Source organism: Ursus americanus, unplaced genomic scaffold (genome assembly GCF_024610735.1).
Source record: "Ursus americanus isolate L20-20 unplaced genomic scaffold, mUrsAme1.1.p SCAF_68, whole genome shotgun sequence".
In the NCBI taxonomy this organism is placed as follows: Eukaryota; Metazoa; Chordata; class Mammalia; order Carnivora; family Ursidae; genus Ursus; species Ursus americanus.
This window is the reverse complement of record NW_028273650.1, coordinates 721,247-744,026: the sequence shown is the minus strand read 5'-3', so window position 1 is coordinate 744,026 and position 22,780 is coordinate 721,247. Positions and strand designations below refer to the sequence as shown.

Sequence of the window (22,780 nt, the reverse complement as noted above, 5' to 3'; positions counted from 1 at the left end):
GACGGGCCCTGTCTCCTCTCAGACCCTCCTCATCTCTGTGCTCCCAGGCTCCATCCATTCCAGCCGTGCCCACCCCGCGGGGTTTCCTGCCGAATGTTGCTCAACCTCTCACTAGACAGAGCCAGCAAGGTTAACCGGGTTAACCAGGAATGGATCTTTCTACCCCTTCCCCACCAGCCTTTTCTGCCGTCCATGCCCGACCAACTCCGCAGTCCAGGGCACAGGAGGGCTTCCAGGAGGCAGCGAGAGCCGGGGTCGCGCCAGGCCTAGGTCTCTCCTCGCCCTGTAGAGCCGGCCCGGGGCTCCCCAGAGCAGGTGACTTTCACGCCCTGGGCCCCGGGGGCTGGGCGCCCTCGCCTGCCACTTGGGGACGCCGCCCACTTCCCTCCGTTCCCCGGGAAGGGGGCTGCCGGTGGGGCGGGGCCAATGGGGCGAATGCGCGCGAACAGACACGGCGCACGCGCCAGGATCCGCGAGCCGGTAAGGAAATGACGACCTGGCGCGGGGCCCCGCGGCCGCCCCCACCGGACCCCGCGTGCCGCAGCCGGCCACGCCCCCATGGAGGCCCCCGCCCCCACCGGACCCCGCGCGCCGCAGCCGGCCACGCCCCCATGGAGGCCCCGACCCCAGGAGGCCCCTCCCCCGGGGAGGTTCCGCTCCACCGACCGCTCATTGCGGGGACCCGGCGGCTGGCTGTGGGGCGCCTGGGTGCTGTGCAGGCGGCGCTGCGCGGGGCGCGGGGCTGGGGTCGGGGTCGGCGGCCCCAGGCGCCCGAGTGGGGTGCGCCCAGCGGGCCGCAGCAGCCAAGCAGCTATGGCGGAGGCCGCACCGCAGCATCTGGCGCTGTCCTCAGGGCTGTTGGAGTTGTGCCCGCTGCTGGGGCCCTCCCGGGACAGCCTCCGCGGCCCCGAGCAGGTAGGGGCCGGTGGGGAAACGGAGGCGGGGCGCGGCCGGGCGGCGGCTACGATCGGAGCGCGGGTCTGGCCCCGGCATCCCGGGCGTCTGCGGGGTGGGGGCGGTGCTCGGGGCTCCGGCCAGACCCCCCCTCCACCGCAGCCCGCCCGGTGCGGGGACCTTGGCTGTCCTGGCCGCGGAGGAGTCGCGGGGGTCTGCGGACTGGGGAGCCCTCGCCGGAGAAGAGCGGGGGCTCGGAGGACGCGCCTCCAGGTGCTCCGCCTTCGGCCGCTCCGGCTTCGGGAAGCACACCTGGGCAGGGTGAAGGCGGCTGATGGGGGGAGGCGGGGGGTGCGCCGGGGCGCCTGGGGTTACGTCGTCGCGGAAGAAAGGATTTCATTCATTATCCCGGACTTACTGTCTCCTCGGTGGTGGGTGCTGTGCCAGGCACAGCATCGTGAGGTTTGGGGTTTTAGATGTAAGGGGCACTTTCAAATGTTCTGCATTTAGTCATTTTGCGATGAAACCTAACTGTTTTTCTCGCTTGCAGAAAAGGCTGCCTACTCCCCCCCCCCCCCCCCCGCCCGGGGCCCTTTTCTCTTTCTCTGTGTGCTAGCAGCCAGAGTGACAAACCCTTTTCCCGGAAAGCAGCAGTTTTGGACACTCTCATTCTCTGTGTTTCTTTACTGTGCCCCTGCTTTTTCTTGGTTGTGTAACCCAGGCTTTCTTTTGAATTGGTTTGTGGCCCTCTTTTTCTCTTGGTCCAGGATGTCCATATGACTCTATCTGTGGATTTTTCTCTGGTTAGTGGTGATGCCCAGAGTACTCCGAGATTCCGGCTCTACCGCCCAGTTACCTGGGCAAGTCCTCATCTCATTCTGGACAACAGCAGTGAGAGGCACAGGAAGGCACCCGAGTATTTAGGGGTGCAGCGGAAAGGGTTGAGGTCATCAGGAGAAGGTAGATATTGCTCAAATTAACTGGATAAATGTCTCTTAATGTCTTGGTAGTCTCCTTAGCTTTTTTTTTTTTTTTTAAGATTTATTGAGTGAGGGAGAGAGAGATAGAGCAGGAGAGGGGCTGGGGCAGAGGGAGAAGGAGAAGCAGACTCCCCGCTGAGCAGGGACCCAGGACCCCGGGATCATGACCTGAGCAGAAGGCAGATGCTTAACTGACTGAGCCACCCAGGCGACCTGTCTCCCTTAACTTCATACAGAGCCAACTTCGATGGTTTCTGCATTTCCCTCCTCCTTTCTTACTCCCCAAATCCCGGTGATGTCTGCATCCCCTTTGACCTCTGTCTCCTCTGACCCTCATCGACTGAGTTATCTCCCTGCCTCTAATTTGCCAATGGCATTGCCTCCTTTTTCTTCTGATAAGAAATGACCTGGTTTCAGTTGCTTCTTGGGTGATTTCGGCATGCATGTTGGTTGCCCCAGGGTGAGACGTGTCTCGAGAGCAGGGTGAATGGCACGGTGGTGCTTTCCTGCCCCAAACAGGCCACGGCTTTCCCAGGCAAGTGGCAGTTTGCTACTCTGCATTTTAGCTATTACCCTTTTTATCCTACACGCTGATTCTGTTAGGGGTTCAGCAAGAGGTGGAGCGCAAATATTTGGAGTAGGAAAAAGGCAGCCTTTCGGGACGGATCCAACTTCCTGGGCTGAGCCTCCTTTAAGGCCGATGTTGACGTTACAGTTACCTAAACATGTGACTTCACTTGGCCACTCTGCTGTTATAGCAGTTCTATTTCTAACGTCTGAGGCTTTTTTTATAACTCTGAAAATCACCATTTCTCTGTCGTTGACGCATTCCTGCTCGGTGACAGATGAAAACAAGCCTGGAGGTATGAGAAACATTCCACTTCCTGGTAGGGTAGTAAGGAGTCCTAACTTTCCATTTCATTTCTTAGATGGGTGGTGTTTTGTGAGGGTAGTGACAAAGACTTGGAGAATACGTCCACCCCATGGGAGGTTCTGGCTTGGTTACATCTCTCTCTACTCCGTGGTTGCCGTGGAGACGAGGCGTGGGGTGTGGAAGGATCCACCACTAACCCTCCGAGTGGGCCGAGAGCTCCGTGCCTCGAGTAGGTCACTGGCGTAATTCTTGGTGTGAAGGCAACATTGTAGCGGTTCTTGGTGGAGAGCGTCCAGGCTTTCGGCTTCTAGAGCAGCACTGTCCACCAGAACTTTCTGAGTGATGACGCCAGTGTTCCTCATCTGTGCCATCCGTGTGTCGGCCACTAGCCACACATGGCTACCAGGTGCTTGAGGCATCGCTAGTGCCACTGAGGAACTGGATTTTACACTTCATTGAATTTTAATTTCAATTTCAATAGCCACGTGGCTATTAACGGTGGTGGACAGCAAGTTCTAGAGCGCTAAACAAATCTGTTTTCTGTTTTATTTCACAGATTATGGCCCATCCTGTGTGAAGATCAGTGCCGCTCTATAATCTAACAGAAATAAATCTGTGGGGGCGCCTGGGTGGCTCAGTCATTAAGCGTGTGCCTTCGGCTCAGGGCGTGATCCCGGCGTTCTGGGATCGAGCCCCACATCAGGCTCCTCCGCTGGGAGCCTGCTTACTTCCTCTCCCACTCCCCCTGCCTGTGTTCCCTCTCTCACGGGCTGTCTCTCTCTCTTTCAAATGAATAAATGAAATCTTAAAAAAAAAGAATAAGAAATAAATCTGTGATGCTATCAGTTAGGGTGTGTGTGTCTCACTTTTTAATTAGCTCTGGTTTTTTGGACTGAAATGGTTGTTCCCGGGGAGGGGTTAGTAAATCAGTGTGGGCGAGAGAAGAGCAGGAGTGACTGTCCCCAGGCTGTGAGAACAGACCTTGTCTCGCCCGTAGGGGAGGGGCCGTTGCAATGCTCTGGGATCCAGGACTGTGCGTTCAGGAACTTACTCTGATGACCCAGTCGGACACGTGCACGTATGTATGGCAGACACTGTTCACCGCTGCCTTTGCTCAGGTTGTGTGTGTGACGAAGAAGAGAGCACGCCAGCTGTCCCTCGGTAGGGCTGTTACTGCGTCGTCCCCGTGTGGCACCATACAGCTGTGACAGGGAATCAGCCACCCCATATGCTGAAGTGGAGAAAAAAGCTAGTGGAACCAGTAAAAGGAGATGATTGTATGTAGGGGGACAAATCATATTGATATATACGCACATAAGAAACGGGAAGGCTGTAATCTCCGCTGTGCATAGTATTACCCACCCTTTCGTGGAATTAGGGGGAAGGCCTTTCCTTTCTATTCTTATGTATTTTATTCTTCCTGTATTGTCGTTAGCTTTTAACATGAGACTGTATTGCTTATCCAACCAGAAAAGACGCAAGGACATACGTTCAGTGGAAAAACAGATGTGTGATGTATGGCCAAATGCCAAGTTGGCTGAATTTAGGCCATCTTACTTTAAGGGACTAGATAAATGGCGGGGCAAGAGGTAGTCTCCTGCCGTTAGCATGATGACCGCATTCCCTTCAGCATCCGGACTGCTGCGCTCTAAGAGGTCGCGGAGCGCGAGGATGTGAATGGATGAGCAACCTCCGCTGAGAGCCGTCGGCTGGCTGAATGTGGGGACGCAGAGAGACCACACAGTCCCCGGCCCAGCCCACCAACAGCTCTGAAGGTGATAGAGTACAACGTGGAAGGCATCAGTGCTCTAGGTGCTGAGCCAGGGCAGGGGCAGGCGGAAGGAGGTGCTCTAGGAGGTGAGGAGGGAGGAGGTGCAGGGGAGGTGGAAGGAGGTGCTGTAGGAGGTGAGGAGGGGAGGTGGAGGTGATGGAAGGAGGTGCTGTAGGAGGTGAGGAGGGGAGGTGGAGGTGATGGAAGGAGGTGCTGTAGGAGGTGAGGAGGGAGGAGGTGAAGGGGAGGTGGAAGGAGGTGCTGAAGGAGGTGAGGAGGGGAGGTGGAGGTGGTGGAACGAGGTCCTGTAGGAGGTGACGAGGGAGGAGGTGCAGGGGAGGTGGAAGGAGGTGCTGTAGGTGGTGAGGAGGGGAGGTGGAGGTGATGGAAGGAGGTGCTGTAGGAGGTGAGGAGGTGAGGTGGAGGTGATGGAAGGAGGTGCTGTAGGAGGTGAGGACGAGAGGTGAAGGTGATGGAAGGAGGTGCTGTAGGAGGTGAGGAGGGGAGGTGGAGGTGGTGGAAGAAGGTGAGGAGCCAGGGGCTTGATGGTCTAGAAGAGGCGCCTTGTCCTGGCTGCAGGTGAGGAAAGTCTCCCTCCAGTGGGGGTGGAGGGGGCATCCCTGGTGAAGAGGAGGAGCGGGGAGGGGGTGAGCACGAGTCCAGCGGAGTGGAGAGCAGGGAAAAAGCACAGCGTTGGACCATGGGCGCTTGTGTCTGGAGACCGAGAGGTTCGGCGGGGCACAGCTTTGGGGGCACCCTGGCTTTGGAAGCAGGCTGGCCTGCTGCTCAGGCGTACGATGCAGGTCGTCGTCCTGCCCTGTGACGTAGCACACGTGTGCCACATACATGGAATACGTGGTAATAACGGTAATGTATGGAAACAGATTCCATTTTCATGCTGGTGGAGGGACAGGGATGGTGTGTGAGGCTGGTTTGGATCCATCGAAGGGTCTGCAGGGGTAAAAAGCTGGTGCCAGTGGCAGGAGCCACCGCCCGTTGGGGCAGGTGATGAGGTCACATGTGTTCTGTTTTTTAAGATTTTTATTTATTTATTTATTTATTTATTTATTTATTTATTTATTTGAGAGAGAGTGAACACAGCGGGGAGGGGAGAGGCACAGAGGGAGAGGGAGAAGCAGGCTCCCCGCTGAGCAGGGAGCCGGACCTGGGGCTCCATCCCAGGACCCTGAGATCATGACCTGAGCCGAAGGCAGACGCTTCACCGACTGAGCCACCCAGGTGCCCCCCCTTTGTGAGAGTGGACAGTGCGGGTGGGGCGTCCTGGGCCGGGCGGGAGGAGGCGATGCCATTCTCATGGCAGAACCCTTGAAGGATTAGTTTGTGGAGTCTGTAGCTGCTCTAAGTCCCGGGGTGGGTGGCTGCTTGGTCTGCAGGTGCGCAGCTGGGCTGGCACTGGGGCTGCTTTCAGAGACCTTTCTGCGGTTGGTGGCTCTGAAGACCCGAGGGTCACTGTCTTTATCACAGGCAAGCATATGGGCGGAAGCTTGGGTTTTAGGGAAATCAGCAGGAGCTTAATTTTTGAAGCTGTGAGTTTAAGGGACCCGCCTTATGTCTGGAGGCAGCTGGGTGCGGTCTGGGACTGGCAAGAGGCCTGAGCTGGCAGTGGGACTCTGGGCGCCGTCCCTAGGTGAGGACACCATGTGAGTGTGGAGACTGCCAGCCAGGCGGGGCACTTGAGGAGGGGCAAGGAGTCAGCCCTGGGGGGGTCACAGCCTGGAAGGAGGGGTCTGCCGGGGCCCTACCCAGGAGCGTCAGGGCAGAGGGGAAGAGCAGAGGGGGGTTTGCAGGCAAGGGGCCGGCTCCACGCTGTGACCACCTGTGCCCAGTGCTCACCGATGTGATGTTTGACGTGAGGAAGGAGCGGACGTGCATACTTTCATAGTTAAGTAGGTCCGAACTGCTGGATGGTGATAAGGAAAGTTTTAGAAAGGTTTTATAGAACTCAAGACGTGGTTTCCTTTCATGCCTGATACACAAAGATGTAAACATTATCCAGTACTATGGATTTCCCATGTTTGGTCTTTGTTCCCACTGGTACTAAACTTTTTTCCAAATATAAAGAAATTATTGCCTGAATTTAAATTATACAGAATAAAAATAAGCTTTTTGAGTTTAGAGAGTGTATTTACTGATGGGAGTTCCTTGTATGAATCCTCTCAAGGGTAAGAGTTCCCCTTTGGCTCCACGATTCTTACTGAAACGGTGATGCTGGCTGTCCCTTCCCTGCCGGTGACAATTCCATTTCTCCTGGTGACAACGATGTCCTTCCTCATGCCCTCTCTGAGTCCCTCAGAGATCTTTGATTCCGCGCAGCCCACCCCACCCCGGCATCCTCCCACCTTCCCACATGCTTGCCACCCAGCGAATCCTGCCCCTGACTTCTGTTTCTCCACTAGCTTGGAGCTGACCTGCCCGTTTCTCTGTCACGGCCTGTTGACCTCTTCTGGGAGCTCGGGGAGCAGTCCGGCAACTGCCTCTGCGGAGTGGCCCGTCTCAGGCATCGTAGCTAGACAGAACGGAGGTCGGAGGCAGAGCCCGTGCTCTTCATATTATCTGGGGGAAGACTGAAAAGACAAAAGGTTTTGTAAAAATCGGGTACCAAGTTAAAGTTCGAAAGTGTTCAGGCTGAATGACCCTGTTGTGTAGACCTGGGGTGACCGTTTGGTTGCTGGAGGAAGGGTGTGTCTCTTCTCTCTGAGGCCGGCAGTCCTTCTTCTCACCCCTCGGTCCGTGTCCCCAGGTCAGGGGCAACAGGACCACTGGCATGGGGCATGACGCCGGCACCCCATCTGTACTGGGCTGGACAGTATGCGGCCCCCCCAACCTGGGAGGGAACTGGGGCCTCTGGTGTGGGGGCTGGGGTTGAGCCTTTGACCTGCGACCTTGCCCCCTTGAGAGGGAAGCTCAGGGATGCGGCGTTCGCTGCTGCAGTCCAAGCAGAGCTGGATGTGAACTGAGGTCTGCCTGTCAGTCCTGGGCTGGCAACTGCCGGGCTGTGTGCCCAGGGGCAGCCGGAGAGCCAGACCCTGTGCTGTGGGTGACTTGCCTGAACGCATGGCCTGATGGGTCCCTAAAAGCAGCTTCTTTGCCGTCCTTCCTGTCCTGGGCCACTGGTGGGTGAGGCCACACACACACGTGGGTGCGGAACCGGCACTCTGGCGGGTCGAAGGGGAACAGAGCGACAGTGGGTGCTTGGACAGAAGGCGCACAGCGGAGCAAGGGTAAGCGCTGTTGGCTTACTCGTATTACTCCCTTTAGGTGTCCCTGAAGCAGGGGGTCAGCAGCCCCTCTTCTCTCGATCTGGAGGTCCTGTCGGTTTTTGTGCCTCCTTTCGTCAGTAAGGATGACAGTCAGATGGCTGGCGCCCCCTCCGCGACTCTGAGCAAGACCAGAAGGCGCTCCTTCAGAAAGAAGAGGGACAAGCCCAAAACGGAGCCCTGGAAGGGCCTCCCTCCTGAAGACATTAGTGTCCCCAACGGTGTGGACCTGCTTGGCCTGCCTCAGCTCTGCTTCCCCGCCCTGCTTTCCCAACTCCCCCATGGTGCTTTCTAGAAACCAAGTCAAGAAAGGGTGACAGACGGGGGGCTGGTTACCCCTGGCAGCCCCGAGGCCAAACTGCAGGTCTCAGTTCTCTTAATCTTGGGGGTTTGGGAGCTGAAGGACGTGCAGCCCAATAGTGCAGCCCCCATGTTTTGGAGAGCGAATCCCAGACGAAGGGCTGTCGGGATCGCCAGCACGGTTGGTAGAGGTGCTTTCCAAGGATTTTCACTTCTGATTGACAGGCCCGTCTTCCAGAGGTCCGGCCGGTGGGTCAGGATGAGTCCAGTTAGCCTGCAGCATCTCCCCCCAGAGTGCACTTCCGCCGGGCTCTCTGGCCCCTGTTTTCTGGGGACCCCGGGGCCTGTAGCCCGGGCTCACATGCTTTCCCCACCTGGCCTGTTCCCGGCAGTGGGTGGCCCTCATGTTTTCCACTGGTCTTTGAGAAACGCTGAGTGGCTGGTGTAGAAGACTCAGACTAGGGACTTCCCGTCCGTCATTCCCTGTCTGGGAGGTTCCATCGGGAATGGCTGCTGTCTCCCGGTCTCAGGGATTACAACCCGGGGACAGCTAGGACAACCCCTGCACCTGCCATGCTCAGAAATGGTCGCCTCCCCCAGGCACACCCCAGAGGGTTTGTCTGCGGTTGTTCTTATGTTCCTTCGCTAAATTCTGCAGAGCACAGAGGGTGGCTGAGAAATGGGCACCCACGGAGGGACGGAGGGGGCCACGGCTGGCTGGCGGCCCGACCCCCCAAGTGCCACAGCTGGCAGGGCGAGGACAGGTTCTGTAGGCCGCAAAGTGGGCTCACGGAGAGCCCAGCCTCGGAGGTGGATGCCACGGGGCCGTGCCGAGATTTCCTCTTCTTTCTCTACCCGCAGGGGGCGTGTACGTGGCCTCCGAACCGAAGGAGGACTGTGTCCACTTCCTGGTGCTGACCGATGTCTGTGGGAACAGAAGTATGCCGTGGTTGCCCAGTACTCCCGACCCCTGCACATACGTGACTGCCGTGAATTCCCTCTGAAATCTGCTGGTGTTTATTTTTGCTGAAACACGCTTCCCGCAATCACCACGATTGTAATCATTTTAGCGTGTGTGGGTCAGTGGCACTAAATACACTCCCGCTGGCGGGCAGCCCCTGCCACGCCTGGTTGCAAAAGACATTCATCACCCCGGAAGTCCCACCCCCGGCCCCCGGCCCCCCGTTCTGCCCACATGGGTTTGCCTGCTTCGGACACCTGGTGTCAGTGGACTCAGGCTGCATGTGGCTTCTGTGTCTGGCTTCGTGCACTCAGTGAATGGGGTCAGAGTTCATCCACGTTGGGGCAGCAGCACCTCTGTCCTTACGGCCGAGTCCTACCGCCCAGTGTATGTGAGCCACAGCTTGTTTCCCACATGTCCGTGGAGGGACATTTGTGTTCTTGTATGTGGGGTGACAGCTTTGGGCCTCCAGAGCATGACTTGGCCCTCCCCCGCCCGGCAGGGCCACGAGTGCGAGCCAGCCGGCCCCTGGAGGTCGCAGGGGCCGCCGTGCACCTGAAGAGGCGGGGTGACCCACGGCCTGTGTCCAGAGGGTTTCCAGAAGCAGCAGTGCTTTACCCTGGGGAAGTCCAGGAATCCCACACTGAGGGGGCGGTGGCTGCCCGGTTGTTCCTCCCCACTCTGCCGTCAGAGGCTGGGCCAGGTGTGCTGGGAGAATTATCCCTAAGTGTCACGGCATAAGGCTCAACTCGATGGGCTCTGTCCCTTCACGCCTGTGGATGTGCCTCGGAAACCTGTGGGAGTCCAGCATTCTGCTGATGTCTGAGTGCGCGACCTCCGTGTCTGGACTAGGCGTCCCCTGGACCCCTGGACTAGGGTGGGCAGTGGGCAGCGCGGGGAGGCCACCCCTCATGGCCGTGTGTGCGGGCTGCTGGGCCTGCGGCGTTGGCAGCCTGCCTGCTTGCCTGGGTTAGGTAGGGGTGGGAGACGAGCCGGGGGCAGAGTTCCTGCCCCTCCCTGGCCAGCGCTTCCGGCAGAGACAGGATGGGAGGCTGGATTATTCAGGAAGGTGCTTGGGAGCCTGTCTGTGAAGTGATCGCTATGAGAAGTACATGTTATTTCTCTTATCCTTAAATACATTTTAAAAAGGTCACAGCCTCTGCTTTGCCTGTGACTCCCCCACTACACCTGGCTGCTGGGGTGTGCGTGACCCCTCGCCCATCCTCTCAGTGCCTGCGTGGTTTCGGGGTGACTCTGGGCCCTACATGCTGGCCTCCCCACCTCCCCTCGTGCCCAGTGACCAGCCACGCCCTGTCCTGCGCTCCTGTCTTTCCGTGGACTGCACGCGCAGCCCCGCCCGGAGTGCAGACGGCACTGTGGTCCTCATATGCCAGCTGCCCGTGTGCTCAGCCCGGTGCCGACGACCCTCCTGCACAGTCGTTCATTTAATCCACAGCGAAGGGGGCTGGGAACTCTCAGCATCATCCCCATTTTACCGCTGAGGGAGCAGGCAGTCGCACAGGGAGGTGAGGGGACTTGCCTGGGGGCCCAGCACACTGACTTGAGGGCCTTGGTTCAATGTTGGTGGGTAGACGAATGGCGTGCCCACTGCTTGCCGGGCTCTCCCCCTGTCTTGCAAGACCCTCGCGTTCACACCATCCCCAGGTGGAGCTGTTATCACGGTCCGCCGTCCCTACTGAAAAACCCCAAACAACCCTCCACGGGGGCCAGACTGTGGCCCTCAGTGATGCGCCACTCGTAAGCTCTGCAGTGGTCTGTGCCTTCTGGAATCTCGGTGCCGGTACTTTTCTCCAGCTGAGAACCCCCCCTCTCCCCCACCGACACACACATATATGGCCCAGTGCTGGAGGTTTTTTCCTGTGTAAGCAGAGCCCATGGCCCCTTCTGTGTCTTACTGTGTTCTCACTGTGTTCCCATCTGGGGTTGGGACGTGTCATTGTCTCTGCCACCTCAGCACATCACACACTGGGGGAGGGGGGCATCTGCGAGGACTGGGACTCCCAGTGACACAGGGGGGGCATCCACGCTGACTGGGACTTGCGGTGACACCGGAGGGGGCGCCAGCCGGGTGGCGGGGGAGCAGGATGCTGTCTGGGCCCCTGCCCTCTCGCTTCTGTCTGCAGAGGCCCACACTGCTGAGGATAGAAGCTGGGACCAGCTGGATCGGAGGGTGACACGGGCCTGTTGCCTTCTCTCCAGGACGAGTCGTGTTTCTACAACGGCAAGGCGCACTGGGAGCCATCCTGGCCGACCGCGGGCGTGGCTGGCTGCTTCGGACCGTTCTCGGTGTGCGTGGTCTCCAAGCTCCCCTACTACAACGCCCTCAAGGACTGCCTGTCCTGGTGAGCCCGTGCGGTGCCCGCGTGTCTGCGAGGCCACGCCTGGCGCTGGCGGTGGTGGGAGGGCTCTGGTTTGGTGACGGGAGCTCCCGTGAAGGCCCAGAGGCTTCCCGAGGCGGTAGCCTGTGGGGAAGGTCTGCCAGACAAGGGAAGATGAAACCAAACTGTGGGAAGTAAAATTAGTATGGAGGATTTTATGTTGTTTGGTTTTTTAAAAAAGACGTCCATCAGAAATAGCTCTTCTCCTGTTATCTGAGAAAATCAGGCTGCCGCTGCTGTCAGTCCTGTTAAGTTCATGACAGTTAACGAATTATCTTTTCTTGGGGTGGAATCTTGAAGTGCCTTAATGCTGATGATATTGAGTAGAAAGCCTGAGGACGTAGAGAAGTTTTGAAAACTCTAGAGAGAATCGCGTCGGGCGCACTTGCCGCCTGTCGTCGGGGGATGATTGTGGCGTGTGGACACGGTCCATCCCCCGGCCACACGCGCCCTGGCCGCCTGGTTTTCGTTCTCACCAAGTTCTAGTCTTGGAATTCTCAGTGGTTTGGTTAACGACAGAGGCGGCCAACGGAGGTTTGCCTTAATGCTGTAATACCCACCCTCCACCCCTGGCAAGTCGCAGACTTCTGGAAAGACCATCATTTTGGTTCTCACACTGTGGTCAGAGGGACGAGCAGGAATCCTTCCTGACCAAACTCACCACCTTCGGAGCTCAAGTTCCAGCACCTTAATGTTTTAGTTTTCAAAATGTGGCTGGTGTTTGCCCATAGTTTGGGTCTAGCCCGCGTTTTATTGCCCCCGACACAGAACAGAGCGCTCGCCGGGTCTCCCTCCGGGACTGCGTGCTCAGTAGGGCATGTCTGCCCGGGCGTGGGCAGTGATAGGATGATAAATTAGGACAGGGTCCCTTTTCGTTAATTAACTGGTAATCTTCAGCACCTGAGGGTAGGTGGCTTGTGCACCCATCTCGTTTCCTCTTCTGTGAATTGGGGGTGGTGTTGCCACCCTTTCTCGAACGGAACGGGTTCGGGCCTGCGGGGAGGACAGCACCTGCTTCACTTTCTCGGCCTTTGTACGCGTGATCATTCACGTGTGACTGGCAACAAATACCATCCTGCTAGACGTTAATGCAAAGGAACATTTAACTCGAAAAACGTGTTCAGTTTCCCTGCTCCTCGAGTTTTCTGTCTCCTGATGGTCGTTGCTAAATGACCCGAACTAGAAAACAGAAAAACAGATGACAGAAATGCAAAAGGCAGTTTATAAATACAGATTTATAGATTTTTAAAATCTGTTTTTCTGCTATAATGGTGGCGTGTAAACTAGGCCTCTGTGTGGACAGAAATTGGGAGAGAATGCTTAGTTGTATTTGGGGAATTAGATTATGGAGAGTCTGGTTTTTTTTTTTTTAACTCGATACTATTCTTTGACAATAATTAAAATATGGAAGAATATTGAATTATCTCCATTTCCTGACACTAACTTCAGGAAGAGCTATTATTATTTTTAAAGATTTATTCATTTATTATTTTTAGAGAGAGAGAGAGCAGGGAGGAGGGACAGAGGGAGAGAGAGAGAGAATCCCAAGCAGGATCCATGCTGAGTGCAGAGCCTGACACGGGCTTGATCTCATGACCCTAAGATTGCGACCTGAGCTCCAATCAAGAGTCAGATGCTTAACCGACTGCGCCACCTAGGCGCCCTGACTGACCCCAGGCGGACTTATGATTTGTTACTTAAAGTAACAGCGTAAGCGCTTGGCTTGCGGGACACGCGTGGGCCCTGCTGTGGCCCTGCTGTGGCGAGTGAGGCCGGGGACCGCCCCAGGGCACAGAGGTGGGGTTTCCAGGGCAGTTGGCTGAATTTTGCCTAATGTAGACACCATGTCACCACCACTGCCATTAAGACAGAGAACATTTTCACCACGCCCCAAAGTTCCCTTACACCCTGTGGTCACTTCCCAGCCGCCTGCCCCCAGGCACCTGCTGGTCCGTCATGCGTTTCAGTCACTTGCCGCTGTGCCTTGAACAACGCGGTTTGAACTGTGCGCGTCCACGTACACCTGGATTTTTTTCAACAAATACAGTACAGTCCTATATATGTATTTTCTCTTCCTCAGGATTTTCTTAAAAACATTTCCTCTTTTCTAGCTTACTTTATTCTAAGAATACAGGATATAATGCATATTACATGCAGAATACCTGTTAATCGATCGTTCGTGTCGTCGGTAAGGCTTTAGGTCAGCAGCGGGCTATCAGCAATTAAGTTTTTTGGGGGTTGAGAAGTTCTATGCAGGTTTTCAACTGCGTGGGGGAGAGCACCTTTAACCCCTCACATTGTTCAAGGGCCAACCGTACTTCAAAAGTCAGAATGCATTTGGGAAACAAACGTGGCCAAGCACTTTCCTTTGAGATGTTTACTCGCTGCTGAAGTATGACCCAGACAGAAAATTGCATGAATTCCAGCTGTGTAACCAGCACTCACAGCAAGAAACAGAACATGACCAGCCCCCATCCCCCCACGCTCCACCTCTCCTGTGCCCCCCTGCAGGCAGGTCCTGACCCTGGGCAGCCTCACCTTGCTGTCTGAGGCCTAGGGTTGTCGTCAGTGTCCTCCCGCCACCTCCCCCGCCCCCAGCCTGGAAGGCCCTGGGGCTGCCGACACTGGCAGACAGGTCAGCGCTGATTAGAAATGCTAAGATGTCCTCCAGTCCCCTTCATGTCACTGCAATGTTGTGTAATCGTTCTTTCTGATGGCTGAGTAATATTCCATTGTGACGGGTAGTAAGGAGGGCACGTATTGCATGGAGCACTGGGTGTTACACGCAAGTAATGAATCATGGAACTTTACATCAAAAACTAAGGATATACTGTATGGTGACTAACATAATAAAAAATTATTATAAAAAAAGAAATGCTAAGATGACAATTGGATACTCATACTTATTTTGTGATTTGATTTTTTTTTATTTTAGTTTATTGACTCATCTGAAGCTCTGTAAAGATTTTGAAGTTGACAATCACATAAAAGATTTTGCTGCAAAACTGTCTTTGACACCTAGCCCGCCGCCTGGACCGCTTCATTTGGTCATTAAATCTGGAATTTTGTCTTTTCTTTATGAATAGTAAAAGTCCTATGTCGACGATGGGTTTAATGTTTTAAACTGTTTCTTACGTTCCAGGGTGTTTAAATTACGCTTCTCAGGTTCCTTACAGAATCATCTATTTACGCTGTTTCTAGAGATGCGTTTGCCGGGCGGCCCGTGATACGTGGTGTGGAGCTGGTGATGGGCCCCCTTAGTGCTTAACACACCGGCTCATTTGGTTTATTTGTCTGGAATATTGGGTATTGTATTAAACTGATTCATGTTTTCTCCTGTCCGGGGTGATTAATGAAAAGTACCTGGCTTCCTATTTTTTGGTTTTTCCCAGTGCCACCGTGTTGTTGAATAAGTGGCCAAGCGTTTCCGTGGGTCTGGGTTCCCTGGCACGCTCGTCCTGAGATGTTGTTGGCTCTTTCACCACTTGAGGGTTTCGGGCTAAGGACAGTTGCAGAAAGGCAGCCCACGTTCCCCCTTTGCCGAGTAATGGGCCAAGACGGCTGAGCTGTGATGACACCTGTCTGGCCTGGCATCTTCCAGACTGACGCAACCACCGGGCATTTCCTCGTTCTCAAACAAGCACCTGCCAGATTAGTGTCTGGAAGAAAGTCATAGATGTCGACTCTGCTTCACTCAGTCCTTTCTGGAAGCTTAGACATAGAGATCTCGGTTCTCTACGTATTGATTATTATTCACAGTTGAAAAATTAATTTTATTTCGCAGGAGACATGTGATCATGAACTTAAAATGTATATTTTTAATATCACACTACAGTGTGTGGGATGGGGGAGGGAACCCTGCCAGATGCATTCCAGGCCCAGAGACAGAGCAAGTTGCCCCAGGACCTTGGTTCCGCTCCCAGAAACCTTTGTAGGGACGTTTATTGGGTTCTTGTTTTGTGCAAGGCTCTCATCTTTATTATGTGGATAATTGGTATTTTTTTATGGTTCAGTGAAGTCATCAAAGTTTCTGTTCTTGCTCTAATCACTCAACAAGTGTTCCCTGAGGACCGGCTAAGCAGTGAACAAAGCCGAGTTCAGGGCAGTTTGAGGGTTAACCGTATGTACTATGTTCCGCCTTTGAGCATGAGTAATGCACGAACCGCGCCCATACCCATCTTCTGTACCTCGGAGTCTTGGATGAGCTCACATTTGGTTCTCCGACTTTTACCACCCCCGTGAGAAAGTTTCCTGGGGGTCGTTCTTGATGCCTCTTCTCTTCACCCCTGCATTCCATCCATGGCTCATCCCTGACCGGCCAGCTCCCGGCGTTTGCCTCTAGTTGGCCACGGCCACCACCCCACGCAGGGCCACTGGGTCCCACCTGCGTGACTTGGGGAGCCATTGGTCTGGCCACGTCCATTCTTGACCCTTCATTCAGTTCATCCTTTGCATAGTGGCTGCAGGGCCACTGGGTCCCACCTGCGTGACTTGGGGAGCCATTGGTCTGGTCACGTCCATTCTTGACCCTTCATTCAGTTCATCCTTTGCATAGTGGCTGCAGGGACTGTTAACATCTATCCATTGGACTCTCCTCTTGTGCGTAAAACCCCACAATGGCTTCTCGCTGCGTAGCTGCCGCAGTCCTGCATCCCTAGCCCCTGTATCAGTGTCCTGCTCTGTCTCATGTCCTCACTCCCTTGCTGACTGTTGTCCAGCCACACTGGATTTCCCTCAGTCCCTCGCAGGTGCTGCCCCCAGGCCCTTGCATATGCTGTTCCTGGAAGTCAGGTTCTTCGGGACGGCCTCTGTGTGACCTCCCACCCGTCTCTCTGTGCCCTGCTCCCTTCCTGCAGAGCCCAGCATGGTCTGCAGTTAGGGCCCGCACACGTGTGTGTTTTGTTCAATGTCCATCTTCTCCATCGGCCTCCAAGCTGCATGAGGAAAAGGCCCTGTTCAGAGCTGCGTTTGCGACGCTGTTACCATGCCTGCTGCTCCCACAGCTGTCGAGTGAATGAATGAACGGATGGGTCGTGTTTCGGCGTTAGCCTGTCCTGTTCACAGAGCAGGGCCTGCGTCTTGGTTCTTGCGCATTTGTCCGAATGAGCCGAGTCTGGCTCAGACTAGCCGCTGTGATCCCCCTCGTGCGGCCTCACCAGCTCTGGGGTCCTCATTGATACGTGGCCCTGACCCATCTTTGGGAGTGTTGAACCACTGTGGCTGTTCCTTGTTTTGGAAAAACCCAAGGCCAAGGTTCTTCTCTAACCCCGGAGCCGATTCAGCATGGAATTCCAGAACCCACTACAAGCAAACATTGATGGAGATGCTGTGTAGCTAGTGGTCAGGAGCTGTGGTTCCTGTGAATCAAGCGTGTGGGCGCCGGGTGGGGCATCTCCTGTCTGCGTCAGGGGCGGTGGCGCCCAGCCTCCACCAGGCCTGGCTCGGTGCCCTTTCGCGGACGGCGCCTGGACCACCGGCCCGAGAGCAGCAGACACCCCGCGTCCCTGGGCCCGCTCTGCCGCTTCTCTGCCCACCAGCGGGTCTGATTTTACGTGCTTTCAGAGCACGGCCAAGTCGCTGGGTGTGCACGTGAAATGCGCCTTTTCCGTCTCACTCTACCGGACTCACTTCCTGTGTTGCTTTGTGCGTGGATCCTATTGTCTGCGTGGGGCTACAGTCAAAGCTGAACTTTGGAAAGTGTTTCCCCGAAATCTCTCTCCCTCCTCAGTCTCTTCACCTGAGAGGTGGGGTGGACAGCAGAGCCCAGCTCAGAGGGTGTGGGTCTCACGCACGTGAGGTTGCTGGCATCCCGGGGGCCCAACAGCGTCCCTGGTAGAATGACTGGTGTTTGTATTAGTTTCTACCTGTAGTTGGGAAGCTGGTCGATATGTTTATTTTTTGAAATATTGAGGGGAATTTTTCATATAAACTTTACAATGATTCATAGTTCATCACCGCTGGGAGCATGTAACTCTGCTCTACCGTGTTTTGTTTTAAATAAAAAGGATGTTACTGTCCACACAGCGCGTCCGCCTTGATTCTGATGTGTCTTGCTTCTGTGGGCCAGTGGGTGACAAGACGGTGCCGTCGGGGAGCCCTTGCAGAAAGAAGGCTTCTCCTGCCCTCAGGTTCTTTGCACAAGCGTTCACGCAGAGCCGTGGTGATGCAGGTGTGAGCACGTGTGGAAGGCGAACATTTGTTCTCCAGCCAGTGCTCCGCATCTCTCCGTGTGTCCTCCTTCCACACTTTTCCTGGCGGGAGCTTCTCTGTGCTCAGATTCGAATCTTCTCTGTGCTTGTGGCCCGGTGCTCCTCACACTTGGGTCACTCCGTTCTGCTGGTCCCCAGGGCTCCAGGGACGCTCCTGGGTGCCCCCCAAAAGGCTGACACCCACGGTCAGGAACGAACTTGCCAATGAGCTGGAAGGCTTCTCGGTGGAGGGGCCCCTACCGTCCCCCTCCATCTACCGCGTCCTTTTACACAGAAGGGGCATTCTGCAGATACTGAATTTGAATCAAAGTGTAATTTTGAGATACCATCATTGAGAAAAATAAAGTCTTTCTCAGCGATTTCTTAAAGTGCACGTCTTTAAAGAGCTTTGACAATTACGTTGAAAATACTAAGAGAATTTGTAATATGCAGTAAGTGTTCTAAGAGTAACCCGATCGTGTTTGACTTAGAACCTGTGCTGATCGGGACAGATGTCCAGGTGTCAGTTTATCTTTGCCGATGGGCAGTCTGCTAATGAAGTAAAGAGTTTAGGGAAGTTTGGCCGAAAAAGACATTCAGTACTTGATTCACGTCTGAGCCTTGCTCAGCAATTCTGTGTGTCTCTGGACTGTTTGGTTCTGTGACATATACGGGGATAGCGTGAGTCTTCAAACACGTATCCTAGGTCAGACACCCTCGGTGCCAGAACGGAGAGTCTCAGTGCATTTTGGCCTCTGCTGGGAGCGGCTCTCTGAACTAATTACGGAACTTGGTCGTCACAGATATTTAACATGAAGCCACTACAGATCGTGTTTCCCTCCCGCGTGGACCCTGAGAGCCCGGTCATCGACTTGGACCTTCACCTGCCCTTGCTGTGCTTCAGGCTCGAGAAAGTGCGGCAGGTAAGCGTCCCTCCGGACCTGGGGAGTCCGTGCTGGTTGGCTTGGTGGGGCATCTAAGCTGTCATCGTCTGGAGGGTGATTCCAGGGCACGTGTGTTCCAGAACATTCCAGAATGTTCCAAATGTTCCACAACACACTGGGAATAGTTGCTTTTTGGCTTCAAGCAGACATTCAGGACTGTGCACACCATTTACAAGCAGTGCTTTTGGGGGTTAAAGGGGCTTTCGTTTTGGCAAACAGCAGGGAAACCGGGTGAGACCTAGGCTCCACGTGGTTTTGGTGGCGCATTCACACGCATGTTCAGTGCATGGCGCGTGGTCAGAGGTGTGTACACGGTGTCGTTGATCTCCCCCAGATCCTAACGTGCCTCCTCATGGAGCAGCGGATGGTGTTCTTCTCCTCCAGCTGGGCGCTGCTACCGCTGGTCGCCGAGTGCTTCCTGGCCTACCTGCACCCCCTGCAGTGGCAGCACACGTTCGTGCCCGTCTTGTCGCGCCAGATGCTAGACTTCGTCATGGAACCGTCGTCCTTCCTCATGGGCTGCCACCTCGACTACTTTGAAGAAGTCAGCAAGGTTAGGCCTTGGCCATTTGCTGTAGAATGTCAGATCCTTGTGACCCCTGTGGGGACTGGCGGAGAGGGGCTTCCAAAGGGCCCTGCAGGGAGGGCCACGTGCCCTGGCCACAGGGAGAGGGTGGGCACTCCTGTCCCTGGGGCTCGTGCTCTGGGCTCCACGCACGCGGGGTGCTGTTGCGCGTCTGCACCATCCTCCTGCAGTCCTCCGGGTGTTTTCGAGGCTGGGGGGTTCTGGGCGCCGGGACCCCGTGTCACGTGCCAGTTCCCTTAAATTCCCGGGGCTCCAGCGAGGAGAGTGTGGGTGTCGGCACTGATGGAGCCTGCTAACCGGCCTGGCCGTGGCTGCTTTCTAGTTTTGTGGCCTTGAGTGAGGTGCCAGCCCTTACTGAGCCTCAGCCTCCTTGGCTCTAAAGTGGGCATGTCCTCCTGGGCCGGGCTCTGTGTGGGGACCACCCCGCACCCGCCAGCACAGGGGAAGGGCTTGGCAGACCCCAGCAGCCAGTGTCCCGGTCCAGATCTTGTGTTTCTCTGGTTAAGCTTCTGTTGTTCAGTAATGCTGTGGACCATCCTACTGGAAGACGCCCCGTCTATGGATTTCCCTCCTCCTCCTCCTTCCTCTCTCCCCCCTTTTGTTTTTGAGGCAATCCGCTGGCTCCCAAGAAAGCCAGCTGGCCTCCCCAAGCTCCCAACCTCCCTGTACGCTCCGGCCTCCAGCCCCTCCGTCTCTCCGAGACCCCCGAATCCACCAACCTCCCCATCTTTCACGAAGCCCCCCAGGCCTTCTCATGTCCCCCAAACCTCCCCGTTTACCCGAGCCCTCAGCCTCCCCTCGTCCCCTGGCCTGCCGGAGCCCGCCGACCTCCCCACAAGTCCGTCCTCCACCCATCCCCGTTCTCCCAGAACCCGCCCCCTCGTCCCCCTTCCCTGGCCTCTCGTGTCCCCACGCCGGCCTCCCCACATCCCCGTCCTCCCGGAGACCGCCAGTCCGCCCCACATCTCCCGACCGGCCCGCGCCCCGGTCCTCCCCACAGCGCCGTCCTCCCCGGGCCCCTCCCTCGTCCTCCCCACTTCTCCGGCCTCCCCACATCCTCGGCCTCCCGAGCCCCGCGCGGGAGGGGCCCGTCTCCGCCACATCCGCCCTGCGGACCGGTTCGTTGGCCCCGCTCGGCCCTGCCAACCCCCAGCTCCAGGAGCCGGCCCGCCCGCCCGCGTCCCGGCCCCCTCCCCAGGCCCGCACTCACTCGGACCGCGCGGGGCGCCGGGAGGCGAGGGCAGACCACTGCGAGGCGGCGCCGCGAACCGACGGGCGGCCCTCCCTCCCACGCCTCACGCCGCAGGCGCACAGCCGTCCCGGCCCGGCGGCGGCAGCGGTGGCAGCGGGCTTGCACCCTCGGGGCCGTGCTGCGTCCGTCGGCGCGGGCCGCGCGTGCGCGGCGACCGGCTGAGCCGGGCTTCACCGCCAAGGCGCGCGCCGGGCCGAGTCCCCGCACCGATCTTTGCCCCCCCGCTGGGAGGACCGGGCATGCGCCCCGCGGCCCGCGCATGCCCTGCACGCCACGGGGCTCCGCTCCCGAGACCGCGCCGGACAGTCGCGCCGGGAATTCAGGACGGCAAGGGACTGAGCGCGCATGTGGTGGCCGAGTCCGGGAAAGCCTCGGCGGGGGCCGGGAGGGGCGGCCCGCCGAGCTGAGGTCCCGGGGCTCCCACCGGCGGCACTCTGGGCCGGCGGGGCTGGACCGACCTCGGGGAAGCCCTCCCACCCGCTGCCCTGCCCCCCGCAGCCCGGACGCGGCCCCTTTGCAGGGCCGCCCTAGCCCGCCGCCCTGCAGCCCAGCCCCAGGGCCGGAACCCGCGCAGTCGCGCCCCGCAGTGGGCCGGGGCCTGGCCCGAGTCCTCGCGCGTGTCTTCGCCAGGCTTCCTGCCCACCCCGAGGAGTTAGGTGTCCCGGGCCCCTCTGCACACACGAGAGTGAGGCTCAGGGGTGTGTTCCGTGGCATCACAGCTAATGCTGGGCTGTACTTAGATTGGATCCTGGAAGACGGCCTGAAAGAGGCTGTGGGAGGTGGCTGGAGGTAGACAGATGTGGGGCCTGCGTGCTGGTCCCTGGGCTGCAGAAAAAAGAGGAGGACCCCGGGGATCTGGGAGTCACCAGGCCTAGGGCAGCTGAGCAGACCCAGGACGCCGAGTGGAAGGGGCAAAAATGCACTCGTCCAGGGGCTTCTTCAGGCATCCTTAGGAGCCTGGCGTTTGTTCTTTAGGCCTCAGGGAGCCTGGGGAGGGTTTCAAGCAGGAAGTAATATCTGATTTGTGTTCTTTAAAAAAAAAAAAATGACAACCTTGCGGTAGGAAATGAAACCAGAGGCAGGGCAACTTTCATCTTTATGGTGTCACTTTGATCCTCACCACAAGCCAGGAGGCAGGTTAGGGCCACACTCCTTTTCAAAGGTGAACTCCTGAAGCCCAAAAAGGTAACCCACCGTTCTGTCCTCAGAAGCTATCATTTGACTCTAGTTGTAACAGAAGCAGGTAAAATAAAACAATTTTGCGTAGCAAGAGTTTTACTATATATGTTTTTGTTGTTCGTTAATGAAATGTGTTATGGTTATTTGTAGAATTTTTTTAACTCCATCCAAGTTTGCAAGGAAGTGTGTCTCTGAATGTGAGCCCCAGGGCCTTGGTCCCCAGAGTTTGCTCCACCTGGAACTCTCCTCCCTCTGGAGCGTGTCACTCCCTCATGTCTTTGAGGCTTATGTGTCACCTCATCAGATGCCAACTGACCACTCTGTGTATAATAGGAACCCCCACCCCCCACCCCCTGACTCTGCTCTGTTGTTCTGCAAAGCAGCTGTTGTCCTCCACAGCCCTACACTGTGTGCTTGTTTATTTCTTGGTTGTGTGTCCCTCTCCCAGAACGTTAGATTCATTCAAGCGGGGACTTTGTTCACTTCTGGGTCCCTGGCACATAATGAGATATTGTGGAGTAACTGAGTACAGCTTTGGGTGATGGGAAGTAAGAAACTGTTATTTAAAGTGTAAGAAGGGAGTGGGAGTCAGGGAAGGGAGTGGAGGGACAAAGGGGATTATAGTGAGGGGATCTTTGCAGGGCGGTGGGGGCGCTTTGGTAGACTAAAAATGGCCACCAACTTGTTGACACTGCTCCCCACAGGAGATTGAATCCAGTCATTCACCCCTTGAATGCGGATGGCTCTTGTAACTTGCTTTGACCAGGAAAATGTGTCACAGGGGATGTGGTGTGACTTTTGAGCCGAAGCTGCAGGAGATGGTCTGGCTTTCTTGTCACCTGATTCTAAACAAGTCCAAGCAGGTCTGGTGAGGAGGCTGCGTAGAAGAGTGCAGATCCTCCCTGGCTGACAGGCTGCCACCTGCCAGACACGTGGGTGAGGCTGTGCTTGACCACCCAGCCCTAGCCAAGTAGTCAGCCAGCTGCGGCCACCAGAGACCCAGGCAGACCAGCACAACTGTGGAGATGCACTCAGCCCCAACCAGCCAACCAGAGAATCACGAGCAAATCAAATACTTGTGGTTTTAAGCCCTAGATGTTAGCGTGGTGACACAGCCATGGATAACTGACACATTTGATGACCTCAACCTTATCATGATGCATTCAAAACTGAT

General features: G+C 56.4%; 2 long non-coding RNA genes and 1 pseudogene across 2 annotated transcripts; 2 read left to right on the top strand and 1 right to left on the bottom strand.

Moving 5' to 3' along the window:
- Positions 1 to 572: 572 nt before the first annotated feature.
- LOC148106748 (uncharacterized) lies at positions 573 to 3,593 on the top strand. The gene is made up of 2 exons (XR_015723566.1): positions 573 to 915; positions 3,305 to 3,593. It is a non-coding gene; the product is annotated as an uncharacterized LOC148106748 (long non-coding RNA).
- A 2,716-nt stretch (positions 3,594 to 6,309) lies between these two features.
- Positions 6,310 to 20,650, bottom strand: LOC148106746 (uncharacterized). Its single transcript, XR_015723567.1, has 3 exons — positions 20,386 to 20,650; positions 6,949 to 12,636; positions 6,310 to 6,440 (listed from the first exon to the last, which is right to left on the bottom strand). It is a non-coding gene; the product is annotated as an uncharacterized LOC148106746 (long non-coding RNA).
- LOC148106747 (DENN domain-containing protein 3 pseudogene) lies at positions 11,336 to 19,471 on the top strand (annotated as a pseudogene).
- Positions 20,651 to 22,780: the final 2,130 nt, after the last annotated feature.